This window comes from Aotus nancymaae, unplaced genomic scaffold, assembly GCF_030222135.1.
Source record: "Aotus nancymaae isolate 86718 unplaced genomic scaffold, 86718_ANA_hifiasm-v0.15.2.pri h1tg000014l, whole genome shotgun sequence".
NCBI lineage: Eukaryota > Metazoa > Chordata > Mammalia > Primates > Aotidae > Aotus > Aotus nancymaae.
The window spans coordinates 48918869-48930261 of record NW_026988425.1 but is presented as its reverse complement, the minus strand read 5'-3'; the positions used below and the strand labels follow the sequence as shown (position 1 = coordinate 48930261).

The 11393-nt window shown below is 42.1% G+C and overlaps 1 long non-coding RNA gene across 3 annotated transcripts; it reads left to right on the top strand.

Annotated features, from left to right (window-relative positions):
* The first annotated feature begins 544 nt into the window (after nt 1-544).
* LOC110569379 (uncharacterized) lies at nt 545-11001 on the top strand. Of its 3 annotated transcripts, none has more exons than XR_010342587.1 (3): nt 545-1168; nt 5167-8828; nt 9435-11001. It is a non-coding gene; the product is annotated as an uncharacterized LOC110569379 (long non-coding RNA). The 3 variants fall into 3 exon arrangements; XR_002479482.2 differs by having other exon boundaries at nt 5167-10355; nt 10840-11001; XR_010342586.1 differs by having other exon boundaries at nt 5167-11001.
* Nucleotides 11002-11393: the final 392 nt, after the last annotated feature.

Below are 11393 nucleotides of genomic sequence, written 5' to 3'. Positions count from 1 at the left end.
AACTAGTGTCTGGCTTTGTTTCACTTGGACAAAATCCGATGAGAAACCACCAAACTCACTGGGCTGAATTATTTTAGCTGATGAAGAGCTGCAAACAGTATGAGTACCTGTTCACACAAACCATGAGGCCTGGCACCACACTGGGCCATTCACAAAGCCCATTGAACCCCGCGTGGCCCTGACATGACACAGCCAGTTTTACCTCTCTTTAGAACAAGAAACTGCTGACTCACTGAAAACAGAACGCGTTTATAAACAGGAAGCTGAGTATGTGACCACAGACATTCGGCATCTGATAGCAATTGCTGAATGTGGCAAAAAAAAAGAGAAAAGTCTGAATTAAAAAAAAAATCTGTACCACTAAATAAGAACTCTCTAGCTCATGGAAATGCAATCCTACTATTTGATCATTTCATAAATACCTAAATAAGGAGAGTTCTCATTTGGTCAAACCTAGTTGGTGAGTCAGACACGCTTCAAATATTTACTGAGGCCTTTGAAGGGTGTGGTTCTCCCTTTTTTTTTTTTTTTTTTCATTCCCTCCTAAGCAGAGCAAAAAGGCTCTTTGGTGAGGCTTTCCTGGACTATACAGAAGAGATTTGTTTTCTCTTTGAGCTCTGACAGCCTGCCTGCCCCACATCAGAACTCTGCGCTGGTGCAGAGGAGGGCTCTGCCAGGAGGGCTCCCAGAGAGATGCACAAACACTGGCATGCTAACACCCCGACTTGCAACTCTTCCTACAAAGCATTGACCGGATGGTGCTGAAGCTGAAAAATGGAGACTCGCTTGGCTCAAGCACAGTAAAGAGTTTGTAAGAGGACGCGGCTTCCCCTGCTTTCAGCAGCAATGAAGAGACTCATTTTCCTTGGTGTTTCTTTGTTGTGGTGGGGCTTGGTTTCTAGCCAACTGACCCAAGAAGGCCAATGGCCAAGGAAAAAGCCAGGTGACTATCTTCTAAAAAATTATCTTCTGGGAATTTTCGCCATTGCTGCCTTTGTCGTCAGGGTAAAGGTGTCTGAGTGATGTTTGAAATCTCTCCACTTTGCATCCGGGGAATCAGGCATGGATAATAATAGCACAGTGCCGGGGACATAGGAAGATCCTAATAAGGAGTAGCTAAATGCTTTTTATGCACAGTTTTGCCTAATCTTCACAATAATCTTAGGAGGTAAGTATTGGCCATCTGATTGGGTAAATCAATAGTAATGTCTCTATAGAAGCAGCGTATTTGGGATTATGGCCCACGTATGCCTGGTTTCAGAGCACAGCCATTTATTTGCCTAACTTACTGCTGACATTTTCAAGCAGGATGTGTCCTTTTTATATTCATACTGTAATTAATTGGACGTTCTGATATTCAAATATACCTACAGAGTAGAAAATCTTATTTGGTAATTCATCATCAGCTTCTCATAGAACAGCAGATAGCACTTGTTTTTCTATTACGAACAAAGAAAATGCTGGAATTACAAGTAGCAGTAGTAGCAACGCTTGGAATTTACAAGTAGCAGTGGTTGTGTCAAAATGCTTCAGATAACACATTAACAATGCTCATACTAACCAACTTTCATGGAGTGTTTCTTGTGTGCTGGACAGTATGTGTGAGTGCCATGATATTTAACATAGCCTCAACACAACCCTGTACCGTCATTGTCATTAGCTCCGTTTTACAGATGAGGAATCTTGAGACCTGTTTATTAGCAGGCTGACTCCAGAGTCCCTGCTGTCTCCCATTATGTTGCTCTGTAAAAAGGGCTTTACGTAGAACACTCCTTTTTATTTCTATAAAGAGGAGACTGCTGTTTCTTCTGTTTTATTAGAGTCTGGAGAAAAAGCTCCTTGAGCAAGGACAATTACTATGGCTTAGATTGAAGTTGCCAGAAGTAGACCTTGACAAGGGCTCTGTACATGTGAATTATGAAGGAAGTGCTCTCATAGGAAGTCCAGGAAAGAGCAGGAGAAACAGGACAGGAGCTGGGAGCAAACCAAGCAAAGGTGTGATGTCAGGCAAAGTCCTGAGGAGGGAGGCTTCTGCCTGATTCTAAGGAAAATCCAGGTATAAATTCTGTGAGTTCATCCAGATGCAGAAGTCAGCAAGGCTTTGAGGTTCTCTAGAGAAGGACCGCCCGAGGGCATGTAAATTCTCAGGCACTTCCAACTTTCCAGATGCAGGTGCCAGTGGACATAAGGTTATTTTAAAAGAGAGTTGCAAGTTGGAGCCTTAGAAGCAAACCACAGAAGCCGGGAAGGGTGCACAGAGCTGGAAAAGAACTGATACGGGTTGCGTGTGGGTGGAGCACCCCAGGGGCTGCTGCATCTACTAATTGTAAGTCAGAAATTCGTTCTGCTGAATCAGAGCAAATTCCATCTAGCAGAAGCAACACGGAAATGTCTTTCTCCTGTAGCTGAAGCCTGAAGATCACCAATTTTGGGCAGTATGGTGATCTATTTCAGGGGTGGGCAAAATATGCCCCACGCCAAATCTGGCCCCACAGTATGTTTTTGTATAGCTTTGAAGCCAGGAATTATTATTATTACATTTTTAGTCTCCACGATCTTTTTTTTTTTTTTTTTTGAGACAGAGTTTCGCTTTTGTTGCCCAGGCTGGAATGCAATGGTGTGATCTCGACTCACCGCAACCTTCGCCTCCCTAGTTTAAGCTATTCTCCTGCCTCATCCTCCCGAGTAGATGGGATTACAGACATGCGTCACCACACCAGCTAATTTTGTATTTTTAGTAGAGATGGGGTTTCTCCATGTTGGTCAGGCTGGTTTCAAACTCCCGACCTCAGGCGATCCACCTGCTTCAGCCTCCCAAAGTGCTGGGATTACAGGCATGAGCCACTGCACCTGGCCTATTATCGCATTTTTTAATGTCTGAAAATGACAAGAGATTCTACTGTTTCTTTGCATAGAATTTTGAAAAAAGGTAATTATAAGGGATTCAAATTTCAATGTCCACAAATAAAGTTTTATCAAAAACCAAATCGGAACATTTAGAAACTCATTCATTCAATATTACCCATGGATATTTTCACTCTCAAATGGCAGAATTTTGTCACTAGTTGTGACAGAGACCTGTATGGTTAATGAAACTGAAGATTTGGCCCTGTAGAGAAAAAGTTTGCTGGTCCTTGTGCTGTCGGATCAGGAAGCGGGGTTTCTTTATTTTGCTGCACCACATCCTCAACACACGCTTTTGCGTCATGGCCCAATATAGTTCCTGAAGCACCAGCCTCTGTGTCTGCCTTCAAACCAGTGCAAAAGAGAACCAAGAATTCACTTCCTCCCTTTAGGAAAACTTCTAAGCATCACATTCCTCACTTCTGCTGTATCAGGCCAGAACTTAGTCCCCTTATGGTACCTGTAAAACTTTACTCCGAAAGCTATGAGGCCAGCAAAAATCTGGGATTCTACTGTTAAGGAAAAGTATGCCAGGAGAAATTCCTAGCTCTGCCTCACGTAGTTAAGAGTTTCAAAACAAGGAAGAATGGCATGTAATAATATAGGCAAGAATAAAATCTAAATTGTTCTGTCTCACATTTAAATTACAATGTAATTTGTTACAAACAAATTACAATGTTTATTTTCTCCAACAAATCATCATTTGCTGAGTTCTTAAGGTAGCCTAGCAAATCAGTTAAGTACCCTATTTTCCTTTCTTGTAGTCATCTCTTGGTTCCTACCAAAAACAAACAAATTACCAAGTAAAAACGTTAAAAGTGTACTTATCCAAGCATTACCACAAATAACAAAAGGGAAAGGTGGCATAACTGCTGCCTCCGTTGAAGCCCTCACTTTTCTCGTTCACACCATGTGTCAACCTGTCTTGTGACCCTCTGATGGAGAGTCCAGACTTCTTGCCTTAAACCTCCACCCTTTGCACATCTGCTCACACTGCTGCCTCCATCTGTCTACATTGCAAATATCACCACATTGCTTCCTGTTTGCATCCAACACGTTAGGAGGAGAAAGCCCAACTCTCCTGCATGACCTCCAAGACCTACCTAATGCTTGGGCATCAGCTCCTGCTGGTTGCACCTTGCTCTTCATAGTCTGCAAACTTCACACTCCAGGAAGATGCCATTTGCAGAGCTGTTTTAGTCCCTATGTCTAGTTTCTGGGGAACACAAGAAGGCCACTCGCTAGAATCCCTAACTACATCAGACCCTGGTTATCACCAGTATCCCTGTAACAAATACCCCTGTTAGCCTAAATGAGTGGTTCTCAACTGGGAGCAATTTTGCCCCCAAGAAACATTTGGCAACATCTGGAGACTTTTTTTTTTTGTCCTGACTGAGGGAGGGGAGAGTGTAACTGGCATCTATCTAATGAGTAGAGGCCAACAGTGCTGTGTAGCATCCTGTGAGGCACACACACAGCTCTCCCTCAGAAGAATGATTCAGCCCAAAACCTCAGTAGTACCGAGGTTGACACTGGCCTGTACTAACTTAGGGTTTCTGTGATTTTTAACAAGCAAGCCTTACCTAGCTCAGCTGTGTCCTGCAGATGCTTCCAGCTTTTCAGCTCAGTGAGGAGTGTGGAAGAATAGATGGAAATGCTACACAGTGTGGGTGCATGATGTGGGAAACATAGGGGGCTGGCGGCCCCAAAGCCAAAATAAAAAACTCAGATTTGAGGGGGAGTAGTGGCAAGCAGGGAAACTTCCAAAAGGAAGTGGACATATGCTACAATGCACTGGAGGAGTTGGGGTTAGCCAAGTGAAAAGGAAGGTAGTTTGTACCAGGGAGATGAAAGGAGTCATGTCCAGGTCCTGGAGGCCAGCATGCTGGAGGCCTGCAAGGATTTGAAAAAGCTGGTGTGGTTGGCACCCAGACAGTGACTGAGTGAGCAGAGAGATGAGGGTAGGGAGGAAAGCAGAGACCAGACTACAGACAGGTAACTGAGCTTGCCCTTCCTTCGAGGGCAAGTATAGGGAACCCAGGGGAAGTCCTTGGGTGCTTCTCCCCTGGAATCTGCTGAAAGATGGGGAGTAGGTGGCATGGGAGAGGGGTGTGGAGAAAGTTGGGCTTTGTTCTCCAGCCTTCCATCCCTCCTTTGTGAGGTGTGTAATTCTTGCTATTTAGAGCTGTCAGGTAACCCTGATTCCACCCAATAAACCCCCTTTCACGCAAACTAGTTTGAGTGGGTTTCTTTTTCCATCAGACAAACGAGCTCTGATAATGAAGGAGTCTGAAATCCAGGAGAAAAATCTAAATGAAAATTCTGATGACAGATTGACAGATGATGCTTAAAGCCAACAGGATTGGATAAGAGTCCTCAGGGACAGGCTAACGTGGCAAGGTAAGAGGACTCGAGCTAGAACCCCAAGGCACATTTCCACTTAAGGAAGGGGCAATGGAAGGGGAAATCCAAAGGACACTAAAGCAAACCAGAGAAGCAGGAGGAAGACATGGCAGTGCAGTGCCACGGAAGACAAGAGAAAGAAGGGACAGAGAAACAAGGGAAAATGTTGCAGAGGGTTTGGGAAAGAGCTGAAGAACATTTCATCGGTATTAGCAAAAAGAAAGTCATTGGTGGCTTAGATGAGAAAATACAGCAGAATGGTGAGCGCAGATGTATTGATGGTATCGATGAGTGGATACATGCATTGGGAGATTAGACAGTGGAGAGAGACGGCTGGAGGACACCATCGAAATTTGGGAATGGCGATTCAGAGACTGTATCAGTGTCCTGGGGCTGCCAAAATGAAGTACCAAATACTGAATGGCTTAAATTACAGAAACTTGCTGTCTCACAGTTTTGAGGCAACAAGTCTGAGGTCAAGTCTGACTTGATCTCAGATTTTTGAGAAAGAAGTTTGTTCTAAGCTGCTGCCCTCGCCTCTAGTGGTTTGCTGGTGATTTGGGGTGTATAACTTGGCTTATGGAAGCATCATCCCGATCTCTGCCTTCATCTTCATGTGGTGTTCTCCCTGTGCGTACATCTGTGTCCAGATTTCCCCTTTGTATAAAGCCAACAGCCCTGTCGGGTTAGAGCCCATCACAATGACTCATTTTAACCTGATTATCCTGTCTCCGAATGGGGTCCCATCGTGCAGTCCTGGGGGTTGGGACTCAAACATACCTTTTTTGAGAGACATAATTCAATCCATCATAGAGACTATGAATTTTCTTAGTTATAAATTGAATATAAGTTCACCGTAAACATTAAGTAATACTGATGTGTCTAGAGTTAACATCAGTCAGATTTTAAAATTAGTTTAAAAGAAAAAAGTTTGTCTGTGAAGGATAAAAGAGAGTTGGGGCAGTAGTTAGAGAGGAGGCAGGTCTACGGAATGTCTAAGTTGTCTGTTTAGTTGAGGATGAAAGAGACTTGAACACGTGGAAACACAGGAAGGAGCTGTGGGAAGAAGCCAGGGGAGAGAGAGAGAGAGATGTTGGAGAATGAAGATGCTGATAGTGTGTTTGGTGTGGTGTGGGATATGTCAACTGTGTGTGTGTGTGTTGTGTGTTGTATTTGTGGGCAGGGATCTTGGCTGTACCCAGAGAGAAATCTAGACCCAACCTGTCAGGTCACGTGGGGCTGGCTCTCTCAGAAGTATATTTGCATGAGGATTTGCTTAGAGAATGGGGCTGCCAGGAGGGAGTTGTATGCAGGGATACCTGTGATATAGATTGGTAGAGAAAGGACAGTGAGGAGAATGACAGTGGTCACCGTTGGCTGCTCCCCAGCCTAGCCCCATGGAGAGAGAGAGCCTAGACCCATAAGTCCGACAGGCTGGTTCTGAGAGGCTTTGTCATATTTTGTGGGGTTTAGGCCTGACTAGTGCCACATCCAGGCCCAGGTGACACTGAGCTGGGAAGAGGAGTGTTTCCTCCACTTCTCCCTTGAACTCAGCACAGCTTAGTCACAGTGAGGGCTCAGGGGCTGGCTCCTCTCCAGCGTCAGTTTAGAGGACAGTAGATCGAGGAAGCTGGACTCTAGAAGGGGACATCTACAGCTGCAGAGGCCAGGGTGCTCTGAGACAAGGATGAGATGAAACCTCACAGGCTTAGGGAAAGCAGACACTGAGGAGTAGGTCAGACACAGACACCATAAGAGGTCTGCTCACTGGAGCATCTCAGGCATCCAAGGAACTCATGGAAACAGCTGTGTGAGGCCCAGGTGGAGGAACAGAGAACCCGCAGTTATTCTGGAAGTAAGCTAGCTAGCCATCAGCAAACTTTGGGTATATTAATGTTTTAATTTAATTTAATCTTAAGTTCTGGGATACATGTATAGGTTTCTTACATAGGTAAACATGTGTGAGGTATATTAATGTTAAATGCCCTATTTCTACCCACATTTTATTTTAAATGTCAGTGGTGTCAACATTTATATATTAAAACATATGACATAAATTCGTTTGAAGAATTTAGGGTAATAGCGTTTATTTATCAGGGAGCTTGCATTTCGTGTTTCGGTAAAAAAGAAAAATTAACTTTTCAATGTTATTAGAAGAATCATGAAAGGAAGATTTGTTAAAACAATGATGACAACGGTAAATATATCATATTTATTTAAGCTGAGCCATCAAAAATAAGTGTTTTTCCAGCTATCAAATATAAGGCTGATGCCTACAGTGGCCATTATATATGTGCCCATGGAGAAAATCTTCCTTGCAGCATGGATTGCTTCGATTCTATCTCCTGTTGCTTCAACAACAAACAAAAACCAAACACCACTGTGCTCAGTAAGCCAATGAGTGAATAAACTCATTTATTCATGTAATGAAATATACAGAAAGTTAAAATGAACAAACTTGATCTACATATATTAACACAGATAAATGTCAAAACATGTTGGTAAGAAAAGCAAGTTACAAAATGAAATGTACCATATGGTTTCTAATATTTGTATAAATATTTAAAGCATACAAAATAACAGCATATATCATTTATGGAGATGTCTATATAATATAACAAAAGTTTAAACATACATACAAGAAAAGAAACATATTAACTTCAGGGTGGTGGTTACCTCTGGAGACAGAGCTAGAGGGTGAGATGGGAGTGCTTTATCTATGCTTAATGCTTTCTGTTTTTAAAACAGAGAAAATTGATTCTAAGGCAAATAAAGCAAAATGTTAATGTCTGTTAATATGGTAGGTTGGTACAGGAGTGTCTATTAATAATTTTGGTACTTGGCTGTATATTTGAAATGTCATCATTTAACATTTAAAACTTTAATATAAAACTAAGACAGTATCACTGAACACAAAAGCACAAGAAAAATGTTTTCAATTAATTTTATTGTTTTACATTTATTCAATCTGTAAATACAGGAAATATGTCAATTTTATTATAATATAGCATATCATGTATCTGTTTTGTGTGTGTAGCTCTAATTATAACTGTTCTTAATACATTTTTCCTAAATTCTTGTCCATAAACAGTTGCGGATTACTTTCTTGTCATCTTGTATTTTCATTAAGTGTGATCACTAAGATTCTATTCTTCTAAGTTATAGTCACAGTGACTAACAAGGACAATTGACTCTGTTCCCTTGTCTTGGTAAATGTAGGTGGACCTGCCTAAGGTGAGGGGAGCTCATGGGGAGTCACAGTTGTGTCTGAACAGTCACAAAAACCTTTGCTGGAGACAGGGCAGCCACCAACCGCAGGCCGCCGAGGAAGGCCCCTCGACTTTTGATCTGCAGTTTCTGAACAAAGGAGGAAGGCTAGGAATGGCCTCAACAATGCTTTCAGCACTCCTAATTCTGCCTAATACTTTGAAACTACTTTTCTTTATTGTTTGATTAACGTGCAGGGGTGAAAGGTGATGGACGACAGAAGTTATGGGAGATGTGCCTCCTGGTCCAAATCGGTAAGTGTTTTTATATGAGCTCTAATGTGGCATAAGGCTTAAAATGACAATGATGTACTACCTTGACATCTAAACTGGGAGGGCCTCTGATGTCCTGACTGTATCATTCTACCCACTCTGCTCCTACTGATAAGGTCTCCTAGCCAAACAACCCTTCTAATTACAAGTACAAGGCTGTAACCCCAGCACTTTGGGAGGTCAAGGTGGGCGGATCACCTGAGGTCAGGAATTCAAGACCCGCCTGACCAACATGGAGGCACCCTGTCTCTACTAAAAATACAAAAGTAGCCATTCATGGTGGCTCATGCCTGTAATCCCAGCTACTGGGGAGGGCTGAGGCAGGAGAATCACTTGAACCACGGAGGCAGAGATAGCAGTGAGCCAAGACCACACCATTGCACTCCAGTCTGGGCAACAAGATCAATACTCTGTCTCAAAAAAAAAAAAAAAAAAAAAAAAGACAAGACCCAGTGCCTGCTTATCACTGAGTAGTAGACTTCAGTTCCCTGCCAGCCCACCAAATTATTCAAACAAGCCAATCACATCCATCTGTAGAAACAAGGAGTCATTCCATGCTGTTGCTACTGCAAAGCCTGCTCTCCACAGGGTCTGCTTATTCACTCTGTTCCTGAGCACACCCACATCCAGGCTTGTGTGGTGCAGTGTCTTCTCCTCCCCTGGACTGTACACTGCTGTCAATCTCATCTGTCCAGTATTCAGTGTCATGTATTGAGCCATTCCCATAATCATAGCATGGAATCCCTCCCTCACCAATGGGATGAAGAGGAGGCAATCAAGGTATCTGTATCTTTTACATTTTTCCTCTTAGATCCATTATTAAAACTGCATGAGATTTTTTACATGTCTTTTATTTCCAGCTATTTTACTCTGGTCAAGAGAATGGGAATCAAAAAATGTACATGCAAAATGTGTTTCATGATCTGTTGCTAGTTGAAAATTAATCAATAGGTTTTTGCTTTGAACTTTCTATTAGTCATAGGTAAAGTGATTGAAAAGTGAGGGAATGAGGTGGCTTGACAAAAGATAGAAAACCTCAGTCAGAAGCCAGGGCTCCCTGAAGATCATTTACCAAGAATATTCAGAAACTGAATAATGGTGACAAGAATGTCTCATCACATGATAGAGATGTGAACAATACCAGTTCAATACTTTATAACCAGCCCAGCCTATGAATGATAAAGAACTGTCACATCATGAGCATTGTCAGTGGTCCTGCCACGACGTCACTGTGATCACCTGCTCTTTGGTACCGTCTTGGCCACAATAATATCACTGAACAGCACACCACAAGCTACAAGATGTGGTAGATCATCCCCCAATTATTACCCTTATGTGATTTTTTAAAATGATCAATCATTAAGAAAATCAGTTTGAATGTTATATTTTGGGGATGTTCTTGTGTTTCGAATCCTTGATATATAAGAGATATTTTCTAATTTCTTTTTTTTTTTTATTGCATTTTAGGTTTTGGGGTACATGTGAAGAACATGCAAGATTGTTGCATAGGTGCATATGTGGCAGTGTGATTTGCTGCCTTCCTCCCCTTCACCTATATCTGGCATTTCTCCCCATGCTATCTCTCCCCAACTCCCCACCCCCCACTGTCCCTCCCCTATTTCCCCCCAACAGACCCCAGCGTGTAGTGCTCCCCTCCCTATGTCCATGTGTTCTCATTGTTCAACACCTGCCTATGAGTGAGAACATGCGGTGTTTGATTTTCTGTTTGTGGCGTTGGGCAGTTGCAATTGCAATTTGTATTTCAAAAGTGCTTCCATATTTGCTTAATTCATTCTCACATCATGGGTGAGTCTGGACTTATAATTTATTCACCCTTAAGTAGTGATAGTATTAGATCCTAGTGAGGAAAAATGATTTTTACCCCAAGGTTACAGAGTCAGATGTATATATTCTTCACTGAAAGATTTTCTGATTCTTAAATTCCATGTTCTATTACTCAGATGCCTTTACATTTTACCTCTTTATATTTCAGTTCTTAATAAATTGACTAGACTAGCAAATGGCTGGCAAAAATGGAATGTTGAAGCTTGAAAGGAGCATTAGTGATGATCTCAAGTGTCAGAACAAACAAAAGAAGGAAGAAGTTGGGCTTCTTGGATTGAAGAATATTAATAAAAGCACATTGTTGACTTCACCGTGTTCTGTCTGATCCATTCCTATAAGATTGATAACATTCTCAAACTATACTTTGTTCCATCCAATATGCTTAAAATATGTTTCACACTGAAGTTCTAATTTGCAAAGTGCTAATTAACAAAAGTTAGAGCTTGGAATGGCTTTATGGTTAAGAAGGTTGGTATGGATGAACTCTGTATTAAAAATAGGAAAGTTAAAATAAGATGGAGTTTTAGAACATACTTGTTCCAGTTCAGCTGGCTGATGAAGCTTCATCCTTGTCCCATGCAGTGCTGGAGACAGCGTCTTTGGAACGTATTCCCAGCTGGAACTCTTTCCCTTATATCTTTCTTGGGCACTGTCTTAGTTCATTTAGGCTGCTGTAAGAAAATACCACAGACTGGGTAGCTT